Source organism: Papio anubis, chromosome 3 (genome assembly GCF_008728515.1).
Source record: "Papio anubis isolate 15944 chromosome 3, Panubis1.0, whole genome shotgun sequence".
NCBI classification, from domain to species: domain Eukaryota; kingdom Metazoa; phylum Chordata; class Mammalia; order Primates; family Cercopithecidae; genus Papio; species Papio anubis.
This window is the reverse complement of record NC_044978.1, coordinates 38,064,188-38,089,026: the sequence shown is the minus strand read 5'-3', so window position 1 is coordinate 38,089,026 and position 24,839 is coordinate 38,064,188. Positions and strand designations below refer to the sequence as shown.

At 41.4% G+C, this 24,839-nt stretch overlaps 1 protein-coding gene across 4 annotated transcripts in view; it reads right to left on the bottom strand.

Annotated features, from left to right (window-relative positions):
- The window catches only part of SH3D19 (SH3 domain containing 19), a 203,526-nt gene that overhangs the window by 171,092 nt on the left and 7,595 nt on the right, over positions 1–24,839 (bottom strand). The window lies entirely within an intron of this gene.

Sequence of the window (24,839 nt, the reverse complement as noted above, 5' to 3'; positions counted from 1 at the left end):
CACAGCCCCTGTCTCTATAAAAGAAATAAGAAATTAGCCAAGAATGGTGGCTTGTGCCTGTGGTCTCAGGTACTTGGGAAGCTGAGGTGGAAGGATAGCTTGAGACCAGAAGTTCGAGAATGCAGTGAGCTATGATCACATCACTGTACTCCAGTCTGGGTGACAGAGCAAGACCCTGTCTTTAAAAAAAAAAAAAAAAAAAGGAAAAGAAAAGAAGGAAGGAAATGCATATATGTAGTTCAGCTCTGTATTTTTCTGAAGTCTTTACTTTTTAAAATATCAGTGTGACCTACTACCAACAATGGATTAATGCTATGATGTTAACAGCTAATCTGGACCTATCTAAGTGGTTTAACTTCACATCTATTAAAAAAATACTTTAAATATTTAGAACAAAGGAAATTATAGAAAAGAGCATTATATTCCATGCTTCCTTTGTTAAACAAACACATGACCTATCCTATTCCCTTCTATACCTAGGCCGCCAGAAACTCAGAGCTAACTTTTGAACTCAATTACAATCATTATCTTCACCATAGATTTTTCTGGTATAATTCCATTCATATTTCTTTAAGTCATCCTTTATTTTTCATTTAAATGAACTTAAGTTTTATTGCATGTGTATCTTTTACAAGATATGGCTCCTTTTATTAAAAAAATTTGAAAGTTTTTGAAAGTAAGTACACTTTGGCTGACTTTAAGCTTTAAGCTACAGGTGGCTCACGCCAGTAATCCCAGAACCTTGGGAGGCCAAGGAGGGTAGATCACTTGAGGTCAGGAGTTCGAGACCAGCCTGACCAACATGGTAAAACCCTGTCTCTACTAAAAATACAAAAATTAGCCAGGCATGGTGGCGGGTGCCTGAAATCCCAGCTACTTGGGAGGCTGAGGCATGAGAATAGCTTGAACTCGGGAGTTGGAGGTTGCAGTGAGTCAAGATCCCGTCACTGCATTCCAGCCTAGGCGAGAGAGCAAGACTCTGTCTCAAAATAAAATAGAATAAAATAAAGTAAATTTAATGGACATACATTTAATAGACAGTAAGGGTAGATTTGGGAACTTAAAATTCTTGCTAACAGTTAACCCCACCTGGGTTAGTAGCATCTGGATTGCCTTTATAGCCTCCTAACTAGCATTTCCACATCCTTTCTTATGCCTTCCATTTACACCCAACTCCATTTATTCTCCTCCATAGCATTCAGATTAGTGTTTTAAAAATAAAAATAATTTTTATACCTCTCCCTTTTTCCTCTGCTTACAGCACTTCAAAGGCATCCTCCTGTTGCTCACAGAATAAGGACCAAAACTCTTATTGTTGCCTACAAAGCCCAGCCAATCTGACCCCAGCCTGTCTCTTCAGCCTCGTTTGGCTCACTTTCCAGCCTATTCTCTATGCTTAAACTTCTTCGAACGTTCTAAGCACCCTTTCAGCACCAGACTTTTGCATCTGCTATTGCCTCTCTCCTGCTGCCCTTGTCTAGTTAATTCTTACTGTGCCTTTCAGATCTCAATTTATCCTTCACTTCCTCAAGGAAGCCATCCCTGTCTCTCCTAACCAGGACAGGTCCTCCTAATTCTCATAGCACTATGGAGCCCTCCTTTACAGAACCCAACATAGCTATAATTGAACATTCGTTATTTGTTGTCTAATTAACATATGTCTACCTTATCAAATTGTAAGTCCACAAAAAAAGAATTTTTGTTTTTATCCACCACTGTATCCTAGTCTCAATAAATATTTGTTGAAAAAAATGAATGAGTAATAAACATCAATTCAGCTTATTTGTCTCCCTAACTATACTGTCAGAACCTGGATATTGCTTATGGAGGTAGCCCAGAACCTGAAACAATGTTTCACACAAAGTAGGTTTCAAATATCAGTTAAATACAAGGATGAAGGATGAAAAGAATGTTCCAATGCAATTCTCTTATTCAGGCCTCTCTGGCCATAAGGAACAAAGGACGGAAAAAATTATACAAAGTAGGTAAATTGAAAGGTAGGTAAATTGAAAGGTTTCTCAGCGGCAAGAACTCAAGCTAAACAGGATCTGGAATGATGCAGAGGGCAAAGCAAAATGGCAGCTGAGAGGAAAGAACAAGAGACGAAAGGAGGGGTAAAGACAGACTTCAAAGAGAAAAGAGACTATCATCAAGAACCAGGGAGGAACAAAGAGAAAGCACACAAGTATGTGGGCCAGGATGACACAGCAAGGGGACATAAAGATCAAGAAAGCCAGGATTCCTATCAATCCTCTCACTGTTGAGTTTGAAATTGGAAGCAACTGTTCCACAGCATAGGATCTGGCAACATTTTTCTCATCAACAAGGAGTAGAAACTTGGAGGGACCAGGCCATGCAAGCGGAAAGAAAGGAGTATCAAGAGAATAGGACATAAGATCTCACTATCTTGATCACTACTGGGTGGATGCACCAAGGGTACGCACCTAACATAACAGTTGCCCAGGGGGTGGTGGGGCAGTTAGCCCAGCATCTTAGATGCACTCAGTATTGGACAACACAACAGACCCTCCTCTGGAGAAGTCCAAATGTGAGCCATATAGTATGTCTACGTGCACTCAACAGTATTAAGTGCCCTCCATGTACCAGGTACCATTCTAGGCATGGAGGACACTACAGTAAATATAACACGTCAAGCCAGGCTTCAAGTAGTTTACATTGCAGTGGAAGACAGACAATAACCAAATGCAAAATAAATTCATATTATAATGTCATGTACAAGAAAGGCTGATAATAAAATAGAAGAAGCAGATAAGAGTATCAGGATGGGAAATTCCACCTTAGACAGGGTGGTCAGGGAAGGTTCTTTCAGGAGGTGACATTTGATAGAGGCCTAAACAAAGGAGGGAAGCAAGGACTAAACGAAGGAGGGAAGGTGCGGCCGAGTGAACAGTGAGTACAAAGGTTCTGAGGTTAGGTGGGTGTGAGGAAGAACAGGCCGGTCAGCGTGGCTAGGACACTGTGAGCAAAGGTGGAAAGGTGTATGAACTAAGACCAGAAAGAAAGGGAGCAGGGGCTAGGTCCTGCAGAAGCTACTAGGCCTCAGTAAGGACTCGAATTTCATTCTTAGTGACATGAGAAGCCACTGGTGAAGTGAGAGCAAGGGAATGATTAAAGAACAGAAGAGAATCCCACACCACTGCTCATGGGAATATGCAGAGGCCAGGAAGGGGCCAGGATGGCAAAGAGGGCAGTCAGATGGTAGCAGAGTCAGAACAAAAAGCTGAGAGAAAGAATCAGACACCAAGGCACTGAAGTAGAGCTGGGTAAAACAAGGACTGCTATAACCTGAACATCAGTGAGTTTCCACATGAGGCTATGTGCTATCTTACCATCTTCCCCTATTCTTTATCTGCACTGTCCTTAGAGTAAGGCCCCATTTACCAAGTGACTTGAGAAAGGTACAGCCCAAGTTTTCTAGCATTGACTTCGGAATTCGTCACCAAGACAGCTAACTCACTTCCTGTTTGTTTTCTTCTTATCCAGACAAGTGTTCTCATTTCTTCATCCCATTTCCACCTCAAGGCTTTATTTCCTCTGTCCTCTACACCTGGAATACCTTTCTTTTGATACCTCAACTCACTTATTTCTGCCCATTGAGTAGAAAAAGGAGGCAGTGAACATCTAAAAAACACATTAGAAGAACCCTAGAAAATGGTTTTTAGGCTGGGTGCGGTGGTTCACGCCTGTAATCCCAGCACTTTGGGAGGCCAGGCGGGCGGATCACGAAGTCAGGAGATCGAGACCATGCTGGTTAACATGGTGAAACTCTATCTCTATTTAAAAAAACACAAAAAATTAGCCAGGCATGGTGGCGGGCATCTGTAGTCTCAGCTACTCAGGAGGCCGAGGAAGGAGAATGTTGTGAACCCAGGAGGTGGAGCTTGCAGTGAGCCAAGATCACGCCACTGCATTCCAGCCTGGGCGATAGAGTGAGACCCTGTCTCAAAAAAATAAAATAAAATAAAAATAAACATTTGCATTCACAAAACAAAATTATCAAGTACTTACTGGTAACTAATTTAATCAGTAACACCACAAATGAGGAGGAAATAAAAGGGACATCTTTACTTTTATGGGGCTCAATACAGCATTTCTGCCTTAAAAATGAATATAAATTTGCAGAATATTTTATTCCGTGGAATATCTGATTTTAATATGCTTCAATTTTCATGTCACACATCTTGAGGAATTTTAATTAAGGTGAGATTTTAACAAATAAAGGTTGCTAAAAATCCTATGAGCAATTTTTTTCCTAAACGTGGGGAAAATTTGTAAATTCAGTTATTTCCTGATCTTTTCACAATGGACTACTTCAAGTATGACCCATTTTTTTCCTATATTCCACTAAACTGTAATGTTACCCCAAAAATGTGAGGACATAACGGAAAAAGGATTCAGAATAATAAAATGTCGAAGCTGTATTTTGATAATATTTCGACAGTGAATGTTATATCTTTTCAGATGTCTGACTTCATCCTCTCCGCCCAACTGTGTATAGTTTATCCACACACTAGAAATCAGCTCCCTGAGAACTTTTTAAAATATATTGTTTCAGGAAATGGAGGAAGAGGAGGAGTCATTCAAAATAATCAGAAATCAGATTACTTCATTCTCTGCTATTGATAATTGAGAAGAAACATTCACTGTCTGAAGAATAAAAAAAATAGAAATCTTTAATGGAAATTCTATTTGCCTTCCAGGATAATTATCCTCTACCAACCTAAATCCTCTCCACTGTCTACTACTATGTAAGCCTTCACTTTCCATCTCCATGTAGTTGGATAAAGTAATTGGAATCTAGTCCTGTGGCATTTTGTGTACCATTCTCATGACACTCAGCCCACATAGCCTTGTACTATAATTATCTCTGAACACCAAGGAGTGAAAAGAATAGGATAGGATGAGGGCCTGTGGCTCCAGAATGCTAATTCTACTCTGCTTTTAGTGAAAATTAGTGAGAGGAAGACAAATCTAGAGACAGTTGGGTAGTAGAAGCAAGATAACATATTGATTGGATTTGGATGTAATTTAATGAATTGGATGTAGATGGTAGAAGGAAAAAATAAAAAGAGAAATCAAGAATAACCATAGGTTACTGGCCTGAGAATGTTGTACCATTAAATAAAATGAGGAAGGCTAGAGGAAGAATAGATTTGCCAAGCTAAGAAATCAAATGGTGGGCTAAACAATGGCCCCTCTAAGGATGTCCATGTCCTAATCCCCAGAATCTGTGAATATGTTACTACATCTAGTAAAGGGGATTTTGCACATATGATTAAGTATCCCGAGATGGGGACATTATCTATATTATCTGGTGGGACCAATGTAATCAATCACACGGCTTCTTATAAGAGTAAGATAGGAGGATCAGGGTCAGGGATACTAGTGAGAGTATGCAGAAGACAGAAGGATGGAGGCAGAAAGAAGAGAGGAATGAAGATGCTACACTGTTGGCTTTGAAGATAGAGCAAGGGGCCATGAGCCAGGGAATACAGGTGGCCTCTAGGAGCTAGAAAAGGCAAAAACAGGATTCTCCCCTAAAGTCTACTGATGGAATGCAGCCCTTCCAGTACCTTGATTTTAGCTCAGTGAAACTGCTTTCAGCCTTTAGACCTCCAGAATTACAGGATAATAAATTCTTTTCTGTTGTTTTTTGAGACGGAGTCTCACTCTGTCACCAGGCTGGAGTGCAGCTCAGCATACCGCAACCTCCGCCTCCCGGGTTCAAGCAATTCTCTTCCCTCAGCCTCCCGAGTAGCTGAGACTACAGGTGCCCGCCACCATGCCCAGCTAATTTTTGTATTTTTAGTAGAGAAGAGTTTCACCATGTTGGCCAGGATGGTCTCAATCTCCTGATCTCGTGATCCGCCCGCCTCGGCCTCCCAAAGTGCTGGGATTACAGGCGTGAGCCACCGTGCCCAGCCAAATTCATCTTGTTTTAAGCCACTACATTTGTAGCTAATTTGTTATAACTGCAATAGGAAACTAAATGCAGACATTTTAGAGTCGAGAGGCCTATTAGATATCCAAGTAGAGATGCTGAATAGGAAGTCTAGGGTTCAGAAAAGAGGGCAGGACTACAGAAATAAAAGCCTAAGACTCTGTTTGCATCATGGACCCTCTTCTCCATATCACCTTAACACTGCATCCAAGAAAGCCCTCATGCACATTTACAATATTTTTTCATATCATTTCAAGATGTTCAAGAATACCCTATATCATAGAACTCCCAGAACATTATATATAATGACAAAGCAGCCTATTCTAACCCTAATAAGATTGCTGCCTCCCTGTGGAGGAGGAAATCGAATATTGTTTCACTTAGAAAAACGTAAAAACCCCGGCCGGGCGCGGTGGCTCAAGCCTCTAATCCCAGCACTTTGGGAGGCCGAGACGGGCGGATTACGAGGTCAGGAGATTGAGACCATCCTGGCTAACATGGTGAAACCCCGCCTCTACTAAAAAATACAAAAAACTAGCAGGGGGAGGTGGTGGGCGCCTGTAGTCCCAGCTACTCGGGAGGCGGAGTTTGCAGTGAGCTGAGATCTGGCCACTGCACTCCAGCCTGGGCGACAGAGCGAGACTCCGTCTCAGGAAAAAAAACAAAAAAAAACCCCAAAAAAACAAACTTAAAAACCCCTTTTCCACTTCTACTTATTAAAACAAAAAACAAAATGTCACAGAAATACCTTACATAAAAAGTTCAAATCCCCCACATAACCGTAGTGTTCCTCACCATCACCCTCTAACCTTTCTCCTCATACTTAAGGATTTGGTCATGGTCAATATGCCACTGATTCCTTTTTAAATGTTTAAAATCTTGCTTTTTTAAATTAAGCTTGCTTTTTAAAATTAGTTTATGGTAACAGAAAGCTGTGGTTGCAACAACTGCAAAGTTTCAGAGTTCAGAGATTTGATAAATTGTATTAAAAATTCCATATTACTAGGCTAGATAAAAATAAAAAATACCAGTTGGTTAATCAAAGAAATCTGTGTCAACAAATTTTAAAAAATGAAAACATTGTGGCCATAAAAAATTAAAATCATGGCTGGGTGCAGTGGCTCACACCTATAATCCCAGCACTTTGGGAGGCCGAGGTGGGTGGATCACCTGAGGTCAAGAGTTCGAGACCAGCCTGACCAACATGGAGAAACCCCGTCTCCACTAAAAATACAAAATTAGCCAGGGTGGTGGTGCATGCCTGTAATCCTAGCTACTGGGAAGGCTGAGACAGGAGAATTGCTTGAACCTGGGAGGCAGAGGTTACGGTGAGCCGAGATTGCACCACTGCACTCCTGCCTGGGCAACAAGAGCGAAACTCCATCTCAAAGAAAAAAAAAATTAAAATCACTGTAGCATCTTCAAAGCCAAGTATTTGGATTTTAGGACAAATCTATTCCCTTATGAGTTCAATGAAGTTATTTTTATTTCTGAAACAGCAGGCTAATATGAAAGACCTCAAGGAGACAGTGGTATAAACAAGAAAAAAAATGCACTTGTGTCTCACATTTTTTTTATCCAGAAGCTGCTAAGTGTCATACAAGGAAAAATATGTTTAACCCATTTAAAGAGGTCTAATAAACAACTAGTTCCAAAATAGGCCTATTTTAAACTTCTAAAAAACAGGTTGCAGAGAAAGAAATAAAACTAATGTCGGCTGGGCGTGGTGGCTCATGCCTGTAATCCAAGCACTTTGGGAGGCTGAGGCAGGCAGATCACCTGAGGTCAGGAGTTTGAGACCAGCCTGACCAACATGGAGAAACCCCGTGTCTACTAAAAATACAAAATTAGCCGGGCATGGTAGCACATGCCTGTAATCCCAGCTACTCGGGAGACTGAGGCAGGAGAATCACTTGAACCCAGGAGGCGGAGGTTGTGGTGAGCCAACATCATGCTATTGCACTCCAGCCTGGGCAACAACTGAGGTTGTTTGTAACCACAGCATTAACAACAAAATATGACAGGTACTGGTGGCTAATAAATAAGAATGTATGACTTATTAGTGTTTCCCCTCTTCAAGTCAAATTTTTCTAGTGGTTTGCTAAGAAGACCTGATGAAAAAAAATACTTGGCCCAAGTATTCCAAAACTAGAACAAAGAATTTTGAACCTGAAAAGAAACTTGACAGGAGTTAGGAAACTTTTTCTGTAAAGAGTTAGATAGTAAGTATTTTAGGCTTGCAGACCACATGGACTTTGTTGCAATGACTCAACTCTGCAGATGTATGACAAACGCAACTATAGACAATAAAACTTTATTCACAAAAACAGTCAGTGAGCCTGGGCTCTGGGTCTAAATCTTTCATACTGTCAATGAAGAATCTGAGAGATTAAATCAAGGTCATGCAGCGGGCTAGTAGGAGGTTGAGCATTAGAAAGCATGTCTTCTGAATCTAGTCCTCTAGAGCAGGTTCTGTTGGGTCACAAGATGGAGATGAAATGCACACAATGAATAAAGCAGGGAATGCTAAAGATAGGTTTTGATTATGTTAAACAGCTTTCAACAGTTTGGTTATAAATGAGGATTTGGGGTTTTGATTATGTTAAACAGCTTTCAACAGTTTGTATATAAATGAGGATTTGCTTTTTGAGTGATTATAGTTTTCATGAAAAGAAGTAAATGTCATGACACCAAACAGGTAAACAAATGATAAATTAGCCAGTGTTTTGAAAAACGATCTTCAGAGGAAACACAATTATATACTCCTTCCTACTACTATTTTCTTGAATAGTTTATCAATCATTTCTTTTATTAACAGGATGGCATTTGCTATGATCATTATAGTAATTCATTTTAGGGAAAAATAAGTTTTTAAAACACCATAATATGAACAACAAATATACTGGACCAGGAGCCAATTATTTCTCCCAGTATTTTGAATTTATTTTTCTTTAATTTTGAAAGTAATAAACATTCATTGTAAGTAACTGAAACAACTCAGAAGTATAAAGTGACACATTCCAGGCCCTCCTCAATTCCACTCCTCAGAGTATTAGCCATACATTATTTTTTAACATAACTGATTTGTTCAGAACGGTGCAGTAAAGCTATTTCCTCTGAGCCACTTTAACGACAAAGAGGAATATAGAGTTCCCCTGGCCAGATATCCCATGGATATCATGTTTTGAAAAGTTACAAAGAGGTTTGGGGTGGTACATGGCATAGAAATGAGAAAAGCAAGCTGCCCATTCAGACTCTGAACATGAACGAGGGGTTTGAGTCCAGCACTGTAACCAGCTGAGTGAGGTTCCTCTTTATAAAAAACACCTTGATAATTCTACTGTAGAATGTAGAAAAACTTCAAAAATGGGTTGAGTATCCCTACCTCCTCTCGCTCTCTTTCTTTTTTTTTAACTTGCATAAAAACACTGATTTTTTTTTTTTTTTTTAAAGAGAGAGGGTCTCACTCTGTTGCCCAGGCTGGATTCAAACTCGTGGGCTCAAGCAATCTTCCCACTTCAGCATCCTGTGTAGCTGGGACTAGAGGCACATACTCTCCAACCCAACTCTGATTATCTTAATCAGTTTTTTTCTTTAAGCCATATTTGACATATCTGAGTGACATCAGAAAAAATGGCAGAGTTAAGACCTCCAAAAGTCTATCCCTCCATAAAAGCAATAAAAACCTGATAGAAAATGGCAGAATCAACTTTTCAGAACTCTAGAAACTAACCAAAAGCTTGTAGCGACTAGTGAAACACTGAATCCAGAAAAACTAGCTGGATTTTAGTTAGAATATCAAGCTTTGTGGCATTTTAACTTACCCTGGTCCCCTCCCTCTTCCCCAGCTCAGTGGGAACCTTAAAAATGTTAGCCTGCATTCCTGCTACCAATATCAGGACCAGAGGGAGCAAAAGGAACCTTATTCGCAAAGAACTGTAATCATTTGTCTTGACCCGTCTGGTTTCTCCCTGGAGAGGACTTTCTTCTATCTTACCTAATTTGGAACTATCAGTGCAAAAGTGGCTAGCTAGAGGGCACTTGCTGAAAACATTGACAAGCAAATATATTAGTTGCTGCTGCACGAGGATAGGAGTTGGGGCAAACAATAAACTAACCAAAAAGGATGGGAAGATAGGCTAGAGAATGAGATGCTTTGAGGAATACAGGCTTCAAATAGCTCCCACATATTCCTGGGAATCTAGAAGGCCAACTGTATTACCAGGGTGGGCATATGCTCAGAAAAGACCTGAGAAGGCCTTAAGCTGCCACCTCTGGCTAACTGTCAGAATATGCACAAAGAAGTAAAGGCAACACAGAGTTGTAAACTGCCTGTCTGAGTATTGAAGGTGTGTCAAAACACAACAGAGCCCATCTGCATAAACTAGGAGGTTCTTTTTGGTTCTGGGCATAAAACAAAACAAAAACCTCTGTCCAATCACTAGCTGACCACTAAGCTAATGAAATTGAAACTTCAGTGTCATGCATGACAAAGAATATAGGATTTACAAAATTAGTTCAGAGAAGTCACTAAACAAACAACAACAACCATAACAAGCAGCAATAACAAACCCTGGGGAGGGAGAAGAATCTGATTTCCAAAGCTGTTACATTATAATATTTAAAATGTTCAATTTTCAACTTTTAAATACGAGGTATGCAAAGAAATAAGAAATATGGCCCATACACAGAAAAAAAAGTAATCAATACAAACTGTTCTTTCTGAAGAAGCCCAGACACTGGATTTACTAGACAAAGACTTTATACTTCTGTATTGTTATTTTGGGAGCTCTTTATGTATTCTACATTCAAATCTTTTGTTGGATATATGATTTGAAAATATTTTCTCCTATTCTGTAGCTTATCTTTTTATTCTATTTAACAGTGTCTTTAGCTCTTTGAACATATTTAAATAACCCAATTTTTAAATGTGCAAAGATTTGAACATTCTTCCCCAAAGATGACATATGGATGGCAATTAACCATATGAAAAGATGGTCAATATCATTAGCCAAAAGGAAAATGCAAATTAAAATTACAATGAAATATGACTATACCTCTATTAAAATGGCTAAAAACAAACAAACAAACAAAAACTAGAAAAATCTAGCAGCATCAAGGGCTGGTGAGAACACAGAGCCATGAGAACTCTCATACATTACTGTTGAAAACACATAACAGGATAGTCACTCTGGAAAACAGTTCGGAAATTTATTATAAAGTTAAACGTATATTTACCATATGACCCAGCAAACCTGTACACAAATGTTTATAGCAGCTTATTCATAATCACTAAACACTGAAAACAATCTAAATATCCTTTATCAGGAAAATGCATAAACAAACTGGTACACTCACACAATCGACTACAGTAAAACAGATCAAACTGTTGATACAGTAACAGAATGAGTGAATGTCCAAGGCATTCTCCTGAGTAAAAGAAACCAGTCTCAGAGGTTATACATTAATACTTTATGAATTCATTTACTTAATATTCTAGAAAAGGCAAAATTATAGAGACAGAGAGCAGATCATTGGTTGCCAATGGAAAGGCGTGTAGAGAAGGTCTGACTACAAAGGGCAGCAAAGGGAATTTCCAGGTGAAGGAACTGTTCTGTATGGTGACTACGGTAGTTGTCACAAGAAACTATGTGTAATAAAATTCATAGAACTGTTCACCAAAAAGAAGTCAAGTTTATTGTATGTACATTTAAAAATTAAAGAAGAAAAGACTACAGGGATTCAAATCTCAGCTGCACTTAACTTCTCTTTACGTCATTTTTCTCATTTTAAGCACAGGATGACAAAAGAACCTGCCTTCCAGGATTGTTAGGAAAATTACATGAGTTCCTGACATATATTTAGTATAAATAAATGATTGGTAAATATTTTGTTCAGATATGCTAAAAAGTTGGTACTTTAAAAGAAAAATCTACTGCAGGAATAAGTAAGAAAACTGGGGACTCAACTAAAACAGAGGGGAAAAAAGAATATTGGAAGTAAAACCCCAATTCTTCATTAACTTCATTAAACATCCATTGGAAACCTATGAGGTGAGCAATACCAAATTACATTCTACAAGGTTGGCAAAACCCACGTGCTCAAGGAACTACTGAAAGGTTTGTTCTAAATGCTACATAAGTAATCGTCATTAAATTTAACACTAATAGCAAACGTGCTGTAATTAAGGTTTAATACTAAACGTTCAGTGTCACTGTCCCTTTCCTGAAGAGGCTGTCAAATGGTAACCACCTTTTTCCAAGTCACAAAACGTTAGCAACACTGGACTTGTCCCTCATGTTGAGGCCCTGCATCCCATGTCACTAACCCAGTAGATTCCTTCTCAAATATCTTTATCATCCACTCTCCCGCATCACTCCTTACAATTTTCAGGGTTTGGGGTTTTAAAAACCAGCAGCTGCTGCAATCACTCCTAATGACGACTTCTATCTTTTTAGTGTCTCCCTCCTTACCTGAACATGAACCTTCTTTGGCCAAATATCCAAAACTACATTTAAGCTTCAAAATCCAATTTAATCAGGACCCAAGGTGGCGCCGCCCTCATGAGCCCAACAAGCCACTCGCACACGGGCGCCAACACTTAGGCTCTGCTTTCCCAGAGTTCCTGGCGCTAGACCCGTCCGGCAGGTGTGCGCACGCGGGGCCTGAGGAAGGGCATCGTGTTCAGGAGTTCGAGGCCCTTCGAGGCCCCTTTGCTGACTTTGAGGACAGTCGGGAAGGCCTCTGGGCACTGGGTTTGACATCCATGAACTGTGCAGCAGCCCAAAGCCTGGGTCGGTTGTATTGACACCAAATGGCAAACATCTAAAGCGCTCAGGAGTAACAAAGAAACAGGAACGTTAAGTTTTGCATATTAGCATGCATGGTTTCCCCTCCACAGGGTGAGCCATGAACAGAGGAGGGATTTGCCTTCCAACCTTGTGTACATAAGAGTTCCAGTTAGAATGAAATGTAATCGAACTAAAAATAAAGACTACATTAAACCATCTTTATTTATTATTATTATTATCATCATCATCATCATCATTATTTAGACAGTGTTTTGCTCTTATTGCCCAGGCTGGAGTGCAATGGCACGATCTCACTGCAACCTCCACCTCCCAGGTTCAAGTGATTTTCCTGCCTCAGCCTCCTGAATAGCTGGGATTACAGGCATGCACCACCACACCCAGCTAATTTTTGTATTTTTAGTAGAGATGGGGTTTCACCATGTTGGCCAGGCTGGTCTTGAACTCCTGACCTCAAGTGATCCACCCACCTCAGCCTCCCAAAGTGCTGGGATTACAGGCATGAGCCACTGTGCCCAGCCTAAAACATCTTTTAAAAACCTCAAGACTGTCCTATTTGACAGCTATGTACTGAGCACATGTGTCGAGCACTGGTCTGAGTTATGAGGGATATGAACAAAGTAAGCCTCTTCCCTCAGGAAACTCACATTGCTGAAAGTCAGAGTGGTCAGTTTATTCCTGGAGCCTACCAACTTTACCCTCTTTCCATTCTGAGAAACCTCAAGGTACCTCCCACAGGCTCTAGGTCCCATCAGACAGAAGCAATTGCAGGCATTTCTAGTATGTAGGTGAGCATGTGGGTACCACAAGACTCCGCCATCTTGCCCCAAAGGGACCTGGGACGGATCTGAAAAGGCAGCCCTCTATGGGTTTGCCATAGACCTCCACTGTAAATGGGCATAAGAACCCTGCTGCAAAAGGCCATCCTGTGCAGAACTGTGGCTGACCAACCTACATAGAGACTGTTTCTTGGGGAGGCTGCCTGTGAGAAAAATAAAAGACAGCCAATTATTTAGTACCTTAGAAGCTATGGAAGCAGACATCAATAAACTGTAGTGTCACTAACCATAAGGAGCAACAACGTCGTTCCAACTTATTAAAAACTGTTCTCCAGAGTAGCTATTTGCTGTCAGTTTTTTAGAGTTACTCTCATTTTCAAATACTTTCTGAAACTGCTTCCTGCGTCTTTTTTATTTTTTAGACGTCTTGCTCTGTCACCCACTGGGGCTAGAGTGCAGTGGCGCAATCTCGGCTCACTGCAGCCCCCACCTCCTGGGTTCAAGCAATTCTCATACTTCAGCCTCCCGAGTAGCTGGGATTACAAGTGCACACCACCATGCCCAGCTAATTTTTGTATTTTTTAGTAGAGATGGGGTTTCGCCATGTTGGCCAGGCTGGTCTTGAACTCCTGACCTCAAGTGATTCACCCTCCTCGGCCTCCCAAAGTGCTGGGATAAGAGGTGTGAGCCACCGTGCCTGGCCATATTTTCTGTGTCTTTCAACTTACATGTGTATCCTTCCAGTAAGCCTCCATCAGCTAAAGTGAGCATGCCTGTTTCTTGCAAGCTGAAAGAACATCATGAACACATACAGTGCTTTCCAGTTACTTCAATGATAACTCACTACACCATTCTTTATGTGGAGCCTACTTAGACTATAAAATAATATAGGAGTTGACTAAAATTCATGTATAAAATTCATGGCGGGACTAAAAAGTTTCTGCAAAGCAAAGGAAACCATAAAAGGAAACCCAAGGAATGAGGAAAAATATTTGCAACCCATATATCTGATAAAGGGTTAATATCCAAAATATATAAGGAACTAATATTACTCAACAGCAAAAGAAACCCCAGATTTTAAAATGGGCAAAGGATCTGAATAGACATTTTTTCAAAGAAGGTATATAAATGCCCAATGGGTATATGAAAAGGTACTCATTACTAACAACCAGGGAAATGTAAATCAAAACCACAATTAGATATCATCTCACACTTGTTAGGATGGGTATTATCAAAAAATCAGCCAGAGGCTGGCTGGCATGATGGCTCACTCCTGTAATCCCAGCACTTGGGGAGGCCGAGGCAGGAGGATCACTTGAGCCCAGATGTTCTAGGCCAGCCTGGGCAACACACTGAGACCCAGTCTCTACAAAAAATTTAAAAATTAGCTGGGTATGGTGGCACATACCTGTAGTCCCAGCTACCTGGAAGGCTGAGGTGGGAGGATTTCTTGAGCCCGGGAGGTCAAGGCTACAGTGAGCAGAGATGACACCGCTGCACTTCAGCCTGGGTGACAGAGCAAGACCCTGTCTCAAAAAGAAAGTCAGCTGGGCATGGTGGCTCATGTCTGTAATCCCAGCACTTTGGGAGGCTGAGGCAGGAGGATAACTTGAGGCCAGAGTTCAAGACCAGCCTGGTCAACATAGCGAAACCCTGTCTTTACAAAAAAAAAAAAAAAAAAAGAAAGAAAAAAAGACTGGTAGTGCACATCTGTAGTCCCAGCTACTTGGGAGGCTGAAGCAAGAGGATTGCTTGAGCCCAGTGGCTTAAGGCTACAGTGAGCTATGATCACACCACCACACTCCAGCCTGGGCAACACAGCAAGACCCTGTTGCACCAAACAAAGAAAAAAAAAATCAAAAGATATGTGTTGGCGAGGATGTGAAGAAAAGGGAACTCTTATATGTTGTTGATGGGTGCATTGGTATAGCCATTATAGAAAACACTACGGAGGTTCCTCAAAAAAATGAAAAATAGAACTACCATTCAGCAATGCCACTTCTGGGTATATATCCAAAGGAAATACATCACTCTCCCTTTTTTTTTTTTAAGACTCTCACTCTGTTGCCCAGGCTGGAGTGCAGTGGTGGGATCTTGGTTCACTGCAACCTCCACCTCCCGGGTTCAAGTGATTCTCAAGCCTCGGCCTGCTAAGTAGCTAGGAGTACAAGTGCACACCACAACACCTGGCTAATGTTTGTATTTTTAGTAGAGACGGGGTTTCACCATGTTGACCAGGCTGGTCTCGAACTCCTGACCGTAAGTGATCCACCCACCTTGTCCTCCCAAAGTGCTGGGATTATAGGTATGATTCACTGCACCTGACCAATAAATCCCTATCTCAAAGAGATGTCTGCACTCCCATGTTCACTGCAGCATTATTCACAATAGCCAAGATACATAAACAACCTAAGTCTGATGATGAATGAATGGATAAACAAAATGTGGTGTATGTATATATACATATATATAAATGTATATATGTATACACACACACACAGTGGAATTTTATTCCACTGTATATATACGTATATACACACACAATGGAATTTTATTCAGTCTTTAAAAAGAAGGAAATCCAGCCTGGGCAACACAGTGAGACTGCATCTCTACAAAAAATTACTATAATAATAATTAGCTTGGCATGGTGGTGAGCGCCTATAGTCCCAGCTTCTTGAGATGCTAAGATAGGAGGATCGCTTGAGCCCGGGAGGTCAAGGATGCAGTGAGCCATGATCATGCCACTGCACTCCAGCCTGGGTGACACAGCAAGATCCTGTTTAGAGAAACAAAAGGAGCAAATCCTGCCACTTGTGACAACATGGATGAACCTGGAGGACATTATGCTAAGTGAAATAAGCCAGACACAGAATGCATGATCTCACTTATATGTGGAATCTAAAAAAGTCAAACTCATAGAAGCAGAGAATAGGCTAGGCACAGTGACTCACATCTGTAATCTCAGCACTTTGGAGGCCAAAGTGGGAGGATCACTTGAGACCAGGAATTCGAGGCCAGCCTGGGCAAAAGAGCAAGACCTTATCTCTACAAAAAGTTTTTTAAAATAAAAAATTAGCAGGGCATGTCCCTGTAGTCCCAGCTACTCAGGAGGCTGAGGTGGGAAGACCATATGAACCTGGGAGGTCAAGGCTTCAGTGAGCCATGATTGCACCACTGCATTACGGCCTGGGCAACAGAGTGAGACCCTGTCTGGAAAAAAAAAAAAAAAAGAACCAGAGAGCAGAAGGGTGGTTACCAGGAGTTGTGAGGGTAGGGGAAATGGGGAGGTGTTGTTCAAAGGTCTAAACTTTTAGTCATAAGATGAATAAGTTCTGGAGACCAAGTACATAGCATGGTGACTATAATTAATAATAATGTATTATATTTAAAATTTGCTATGAGAGTAGAACTTAAGTATTCTCGCTATAAGAAACAAAAAAAAAGGTAGCTATGTGAGGTGATGGATACTCAAATTAGCTTGACTGTGGCAATCATTTCACAATACATACATATATAAAAACATCATGTTGTACATCTTGAATATATTCAATTTTCATTAGTGAATTATATCTCAACAAAGCTGAAAAAGGGGGAAAAAAGAAAAATGCATGGTGGATTCTGTTTATTCTGTTTGAATAAAAGTTATCACAACATGAATTATTTAAGATGGAAAAACTAACAGTTCAAATTATAAGAAATCACACTGAAACCAATCAACATCATAACATCATTTTTTTTTTTTTGAGACAGAGTCTCGCTCTGTCACCCAGGCTGGAGTGCAGTGGCAAGATCTCGGCTCACTGCAAGCTCCGCCTCCCAGGTTCACGCCATTCTCCTGCCTCATCCTCCCGAGTAGCTGGGGCTACAGGCGCCCACCACTATGACTGGCTAAATTTTTGTATTTTTTTAGTACAGACGAGGTTTCACTGTGTTAGCCAGGATGATCTCGATCTCCTGACCTCGTGATCCACCCGCCTGGGCCTCCCAAAGTGCTGGGATTACAGGCGTGAGCCACTGCGCCCGGCCAACATCATATTTTTAAATACGATACTAAGGCAGTGATTCTCACCTTAAGTACAACTTTAAAAATCCAGCTCCTCAGCACCTATTATAGAAGTAATGAATCTGGAAATCTGAGGGTGGGGTCATGAGCACATGTCTTTTTTAAAGTTTCAAAGTTGATTGTGATGTCCTGCCAAGAGTTGAGAACCCTGGCCCTACAGTAGAGATAACTGAGGGCCTTGTTACTCAAAATGTGGCCCAGGGACCACCAGCAGCAGCAGCATCAGTGCCCTGTGAGAAATGCAGAGTCGCCGGGCGCGGTGGTTCACGCCTGTAATCCCTGCACTTTGGGAGGCCGAGACGGGCGGATCACGAGGTCAGGAGATCGAGACCATCCTGGCTAACACGGTGAAACCCCGTCTCCACCAAAAATACAAAAAATTAGCCAGGCGCGGTGGCGGGTGCCTATAGTCCCAGCTACTTGGGAGGCTGAGGCAGGAGAATGGGGTGAACCCGGGAGGCGGAGCTTGCAGTGAGGGGAGATCGTGCCACTGCACTCCAGCCTGGGGGACAGAGCGAGACTCCGCCTCAAAAATAAGGAAAAAAAGAAAAAGAAATGCAGAGTCGGCCAGGCATGGTGGCGCACACCTGTAAACCCAGCACTTTGGGAGGCCCAGGCGGGCGGATCACATGAGATCAGCAGTTTGAGATCAGCCTGGCCAACATGGAGGAACCCCGTTTCTACTAAAAATACAAAAAATTAGCCGGGCGTGGTGGCGGGTGCCTGTAGTCCCAGTTACCTGGGAGGCTGAGGCAGGAGAATGGCGTGAACCCAGGAGGCGGAAGTTGCAGTGAGCCTAGATCACACCACTGCACTCCAGCCTGGGCGACAGGGCAAGACTCCACCTCAAAAACAAAAAACAAACAAACAAACAAAAAATTAGCCGGGTGTAGTGGTGAGCACCTGTAATCCCAGCTACTTGGGAGGCTGAGGCATGGGAATCGCTTGAACTTGGGAGGCGGAGGTTGCAGTGAGCCGGGATCATGTCACTGCACTCCAGCTTGGGCAACCAGGGGGACTGTCTCAAAAAAAAAAAAAAAAAAAAAAAAAAAAGAAATGCAGAGTCTCAGCTCTACCCAAAACCTACTACATCATATCTGCATTTGAACAAGATCTCCAGGTGATCTGTAGACAGATCAAAGTCTGAGAAGCACTCTTTACTGAGTTCCCATTGCTACAGAGGTGTAAGAAATACGGAACCACGTTACAAAGTGGAATACCTCATGAAACTTTCTATGAAGGAGAAACAGGAATGGAACAAGGTGGGAGATAAAATGTTACTTGTGATATAAAGGAATGTCACGTTATGCAGCATCTAATTAAGAGTAATATTCAAATAGAAGTCTGCATACTTTATTTGTTTATTTTAGAGATAAGGTCTCACTGTCACCCAGGCTGGAGTGCAGTGGCGCAATCATGACTCACTGCAGCCTCAAACACCTGGGCTCAAGCAATCCTCCTCCCTCAGCCTCCTGAGTAGCTGGGACTACAGGCACACACCACTGCGCCCAGCTAATTTATTTTTTATAAAGACAGGGTCTTGCTTTGTTGCCCAGGCTGTGCACATTTTAAAACTTGCAATAACATTCCTTATTCCAAATGAATCCCACTTCCAGATGCCCCCTCCACTGGCAATAGTTACACTTTCACTGAGAGAAACGAATCTACCTTGTATTCTCCAGGTAGCTTCAGTACTGTCCACTGAGCTAGTGTGTATGTTGAGGGGAATCCTTGTGAAGGAATGAAGAAACAAAGCGTGTGGTGGCAAGATAAGACAGGATCATTTACGTGGGTGACCCTATGCTGGGGGCCTTGGAGTGTTATGTGAACACCTCTGCACTAGTTTCAGAGGACTATTTGGAAATGGTGACATTTATTGCCAGAAAAACTAATTCTCCACATCTTGTACAAACATTTTCTTCTGAGCCCTTTGTTCTTGGCCAGCTCTCAGAGAAAAAGCGGTTAACTGTCATCCAGTATAATGATTCCTTGATTAATACATCTTCTGGAAACAAAGCTCCAGTATAATGAAGGCAGCCATATTGAAAACAAATGAACTCTCAGTCCCATGCAGCAGCCCCAGCATGCATTCTAGGGCTCATCAGCAATGCAATTGTTAATCTGCTCATATGCATCAGAGCAGGGACAACATCACCTCCCTTCACAGCTTCTATTTATTTATTCTGAATTAAGTTGGCACTAAGCAAAATAACAAAACCAGAAAACTACATTCAGATTCTAAAGGCTTCCTTTTTGGTACCCTTCAACTTGCCCAAGGATGGCCACAACCACTTCAAAAACTACACATCACACATGAACACTTGAAGTTTACAAGCATGTTCCCCATAATGAGCCTGCAGAGTAGTTAGAGCATGAATAATTCCTATTCCAAAGATGTAAAAAATACAGTGGAGCGGGGGCCTCATAAAACGTAACCAACGTGTCCAAGGTCACACTACAGTAAAGTACAAAATAGCAACAAGAATCTAGGAATCTTAGGGTAACTTCATTATAACAAAATGTATTACAGCTTGGTGGTAAGAGGAGGGAAACAATAAAATCAAGTTAGAATCTATCAGTTAGGAATTGCCTTCAGCTGCCAGTTGAGGCCTACAATAACAGTGGCTTAAACAAGGTAGAGTTTCTTATTCCTTCCTTCTAAATAAAGGAGGAGGCAGGCAATCAAAACTCATTTGGTGACTCTCTTATCAGCAGTGACTGCAGGGCCAGCTATTTTTCTGCTCCACTATTCTCAGTGCTTGGGTTCCAACCTCAAAGTAACCTCATGGCCCAGGGTGGCTACCGTGAGCTACACAGCCTTGTTCCTGGTAGCAGGTGGGAAGAAGGTGGTAAGGGGAAAAAGGCATTCTGTGCAGTTGAGTGTGAACCCCCTTTAAAGAACTTTCCTGGCAACCCCATTCAACAACTTTTACTTGTATCTCATTAACAGGCTGGAAGAAGTAGCTTCATAGGCGGGTACATTGCCGCATCCAGAAATACAGGGGTTCCATTGACCAAAAAAGGAGGAAATGAGGAAAAAAGGAGGCAACCAGGAGTCCATGCTACAGAATCCTATTCTGTCACTCACTTGCTGTGTGACCTTGAGGAGATTATTCACCCTTTCTAGGTCTCAGGTTCCTCATCTGTTAAATGAAGGAAACAATCACACCTACTGCACAGGATTGGTACCAGGACTAAATGAGAAAAACACACCGAAAACAACTGGAATTATCTCGGCACCCAATGCACAATAAATATTAACTTGTTATTTGATTATCTTAGCCCAGTGCATTTCCAAATTCCTTTCCTACTCTAGCTTCCCCTCCATTTCCAAAATTGGAAAGGAATTTACATTAGTTATTTGTACCTGCTGACAGAGGACTCTAGTGTAAATGAATCTCAGTCACAGGTCACCTCAATCAGACAAATGCATTTCATGCCTTTCCTTTCTAATTATACAATGAAATTATCTCCCAGACATCCACACAGATCAGATATTTTGGACAGAACTGGATGGAGAAATTGAGCTTACATTCTCCAACAGGTGGGGCCTAGAGACAATCCTAACCAGATGTTTGGAGAGACCAAACAAAGGGAGTATTAAAGAATTTAGGCTGGCACAGTGGTGTGTGGCTGTAATCCCCTCTACTTGGGAGGCAGAGGCAGGAAGATCCCTTGAGCCCAGAAGTTTGTCGAGCCTGAACAACATAGCAAGACCCCATTTCTACAAAAAAAGGTCTCTCTCATGCAAAATAATTCCAAAAAAAAAGTATGTAGATACTCTGCCCTTGAAGAGATATAGCATAATTCTTTACTCCTTAAGTGTAGCATAACTCTTACTCCATAGTGACTTCCTTCACTTCCTACAGTATGGAAAGAGAGGAAAAAGGCTGAACTTTTTAAAAAATTTTCTTTTTAAGAACTACTGCAATGGGGTCTTGCAGTTGGGGAGGGAGAGTGGACGCCAATGCCAAAAAGAGTAACTTTAGAGCAGAGAAACTTCACAAACACTACCTCTGCCAGGTAATCAAGGTCAGTATCAATAGAAAAGTCATGATAATAATATATACCCTTGAATTGTGATAAAAATGGCACTTTACCTCTGTGATCTTCTTCTCAAACACCCATAAGCCAGTCTGATCATGAGAAAAATATCAGACAAATCTCAACAGGGGAACAACATACAAAACATGTGACCAGTACTCTTCAAAACTGTCAAGTGTCATCAAAAACAAGGAAAATCTGAGAAACTGTCATAGCCAAAGGGAGCCTCAGGAGACATGACAACTAAATGTAATACAGTCTCCTATATGGGATACTGCAACACCAAAAAAGGACCTTAAGCAAAAACTAAGGAAATCTGAATCAAGCATGGAATTTAATCATGTATCAAGATAAGTTCATTAATTGTGACGAATCTACCATACTAATGTAAGATGCTAATAATCAGGGTGTGGGGTATATGGGAGCTCTTTGTACTATCCTCACCATTTTTCTGTAACTCAAAACATATTCTAAAAAACAAATTTTATTTTTTAAATTTACTTTTTCTTAATTTATTTTTTGTCCTTGGTATAACTTGGAACAATTTTTTTTTTCCCTTGGTATAACTTGGAACAAATTTTGTTTTTAAAAAGAAAAAAGAAAGAAAAGAATGGTCCACAGCTCCTACCTCCACCCCCATGAGCCCATCCCCACCACAAGGACAAGCTTACAGTTCCTGAAGGTGAGGCCGACAGCTGCTGAGGAGCAAGGACTTGTTCTAGTTGCTTCTAAACAAGGGGCCAGGCCTCCGCCAGAGCCTTCTCCTTCCTGCCCTGTGTCAGGCTATCCAAGCTTCCTCCTCAACCTTTACCCTGCCCTATGCCCTGAAACTACCAGACACGTATTTCCCTCTTGTACTTAATTGATAGCAGCATTTCCCTCATACACGTGTCAAGTACTATAAATTCCCCTAGAACACATCCCATGTCTTCCATTGATGAAGGGGAACACTGCCACATTATCAGTGCATGAAGCTGCTATCTTGAAAAGGGGTCTGCATGACAAGTTACGCTAGACTACTTATGCCAATGTAACTGCCCTCACCAGAGAGACACTGTCTTGAATTTTGCCCCTTTGGCTTCTCCCACACCAGTGGAGCAGTTCACAAGGAGCCTGGGAGAAACTCTCCAAGATCTAACTTAGCACATGGGCAAACTTCTGTAAATTATGTTGGAAGTTATCTTTCTGCTCATCTCCTAATATCGTAAAATGTAAAGTTGGAAGCCTCATCCTTTCAATCAATAAAGCAAAAGCTAAGGCCCAGAAAGATGCTATAAATTGTTGGATGTTACAAAGCTAATTGACAGATGGGATTAGAACCAAGTGTTCAAAGGATTAGTCTCTAAGCACCATTGGATGAAAAGCTGAAATGACCTAAGGGAAAACAGTGAATGCGTTGTCCTCAGAATATAATATGCCAGTGAAGTTATAGAACCGCTGGATGAATAGGGTCAGAGAGGGAAAAAAAACAGAACGAAGGGATGCACTCTGGTTAAAAATAGGTCATAGGATGATCAACTCACCTCTGATTTGCTCTAATCACTTTGAACATAATTGCTTATGTCACAATAATGAGCTTTCAATGGACAATTAAAGAAAAGTTGAACGTTGGCTGGGCACAGTGGCTCGCACCTATAATCCCAGCACTATGGGAAGCTGAGGCAGGCATATCACCTGAAGTCAGGAGTTCGAGACCAGCCAGGCCAACTCAGCAAAACCCTGTCTCTACTAACAATATGTAAAAATCAGCCAACGTGGTCACAGGCACCTGTAATCCCAGCTGCTTGGGAGGCTGAGACTACTTGGGAGGCTGAGGCAGGAGAATCACTCGAACCTGGGAGGTGGAGGTTGTAGCAAGCTGAGATTGTGCCACTGCACTCCAGCCTGGGCAACAGAGCGAGACTCTATCTTAAAAAAAAAAAAAAAAAAGATGGGCCGGGTGCAGTGGCTCACGCCTGTACTCCCAGCACTTTGGGAGGCCGAGGTGGGCAGGTCAGAAGGTCAGAAGTTCAAGACCAACCTGGCCAATATGATGAAACCCTGTCTCTAATAAAAATACAAAAAAAATTTAGCCGGGCATGGTGGCACACGCCTGTAGTCCCAGCTCCTTGGGAGACTGAGGCAGGAGAATTGCTTGAACCCAGGAGGCAGAGGTTGCAGTGAGCCGAGATCGCGCCACTGCACTCCAGTCTAAGCGATAGAGCAAGACTCTTGACTCAAAAAAAAAAAAAAAAAAGAATAGAAAAGTTGAGCATTATTACCAGGCCATGTTAAAGTAATTCATATGGCTTAAGAAATATCAAAGGAAGAACTAGCCTCAGTCTTTGGGAGTCCCCTAGAATTAAGATATTTCCAAGAGATAAATGAACTCCAAAGAAAAGCAACTACATTTGATTATTAAATGATGACACTGCAGATTTACCTTTTTCCTCTGCCAACATGAAATTCGTAACTATTCCCAAGTGAAGAAAAATGCAGACTCAACTGTGAAATATTTTATCAATAATAAGAAAAAGGAGACATAAAATAAGTGCTAATAATTTTATAGGTATTTACTATGGGCTTGGCCATGTTCTAAGGGCACTATATACATTAACTCATTTAGTCTTCAAACCCAATGCAATAGAATTTACTATTATTCAAATTTAGAAATATAAATAAAGAATAGAAGAGAGGTTAGATAACTTGTCCAAAGTCACACAGTTAGCCACTGGTGAACCAAAAAATGAACCAAGGCAGTCTGATTATCTCATATCAAACTGATATCCACCATGGACTTCTTTATATTCTTAATTACCTTCTTTAAAGTGTAATAGTCTTACCTTCCCTAATTCTATGGCATAGTCTTTAAAAGCAGAGAGCCTATTTTATATATCTCTTTATATTGCCAGTATTTTAGGCACCATTTTGCACACATTATATTGATGGGGATAACTAGACAGGTGTTTTTTTCTTTTTGAGATAGAGTTTCACTCTTGTTGTCCAGGCTGGAGTGCAGTGGTACGATCTCAGTTCACTGCAACCTCCACCTCCCTAGTTCAAGCAATTCTCCTGCCTCAGCCTCCCGAGTAGCTGGGATTACAGGTGCCTGCCACCACGTCTGGCTAATTTTTTGTATTTTTGGTAGAGACGGGGTATTGTCATGTTGGCAGGCTGGTCTCGAACTCCTGACCTCAGGTGAT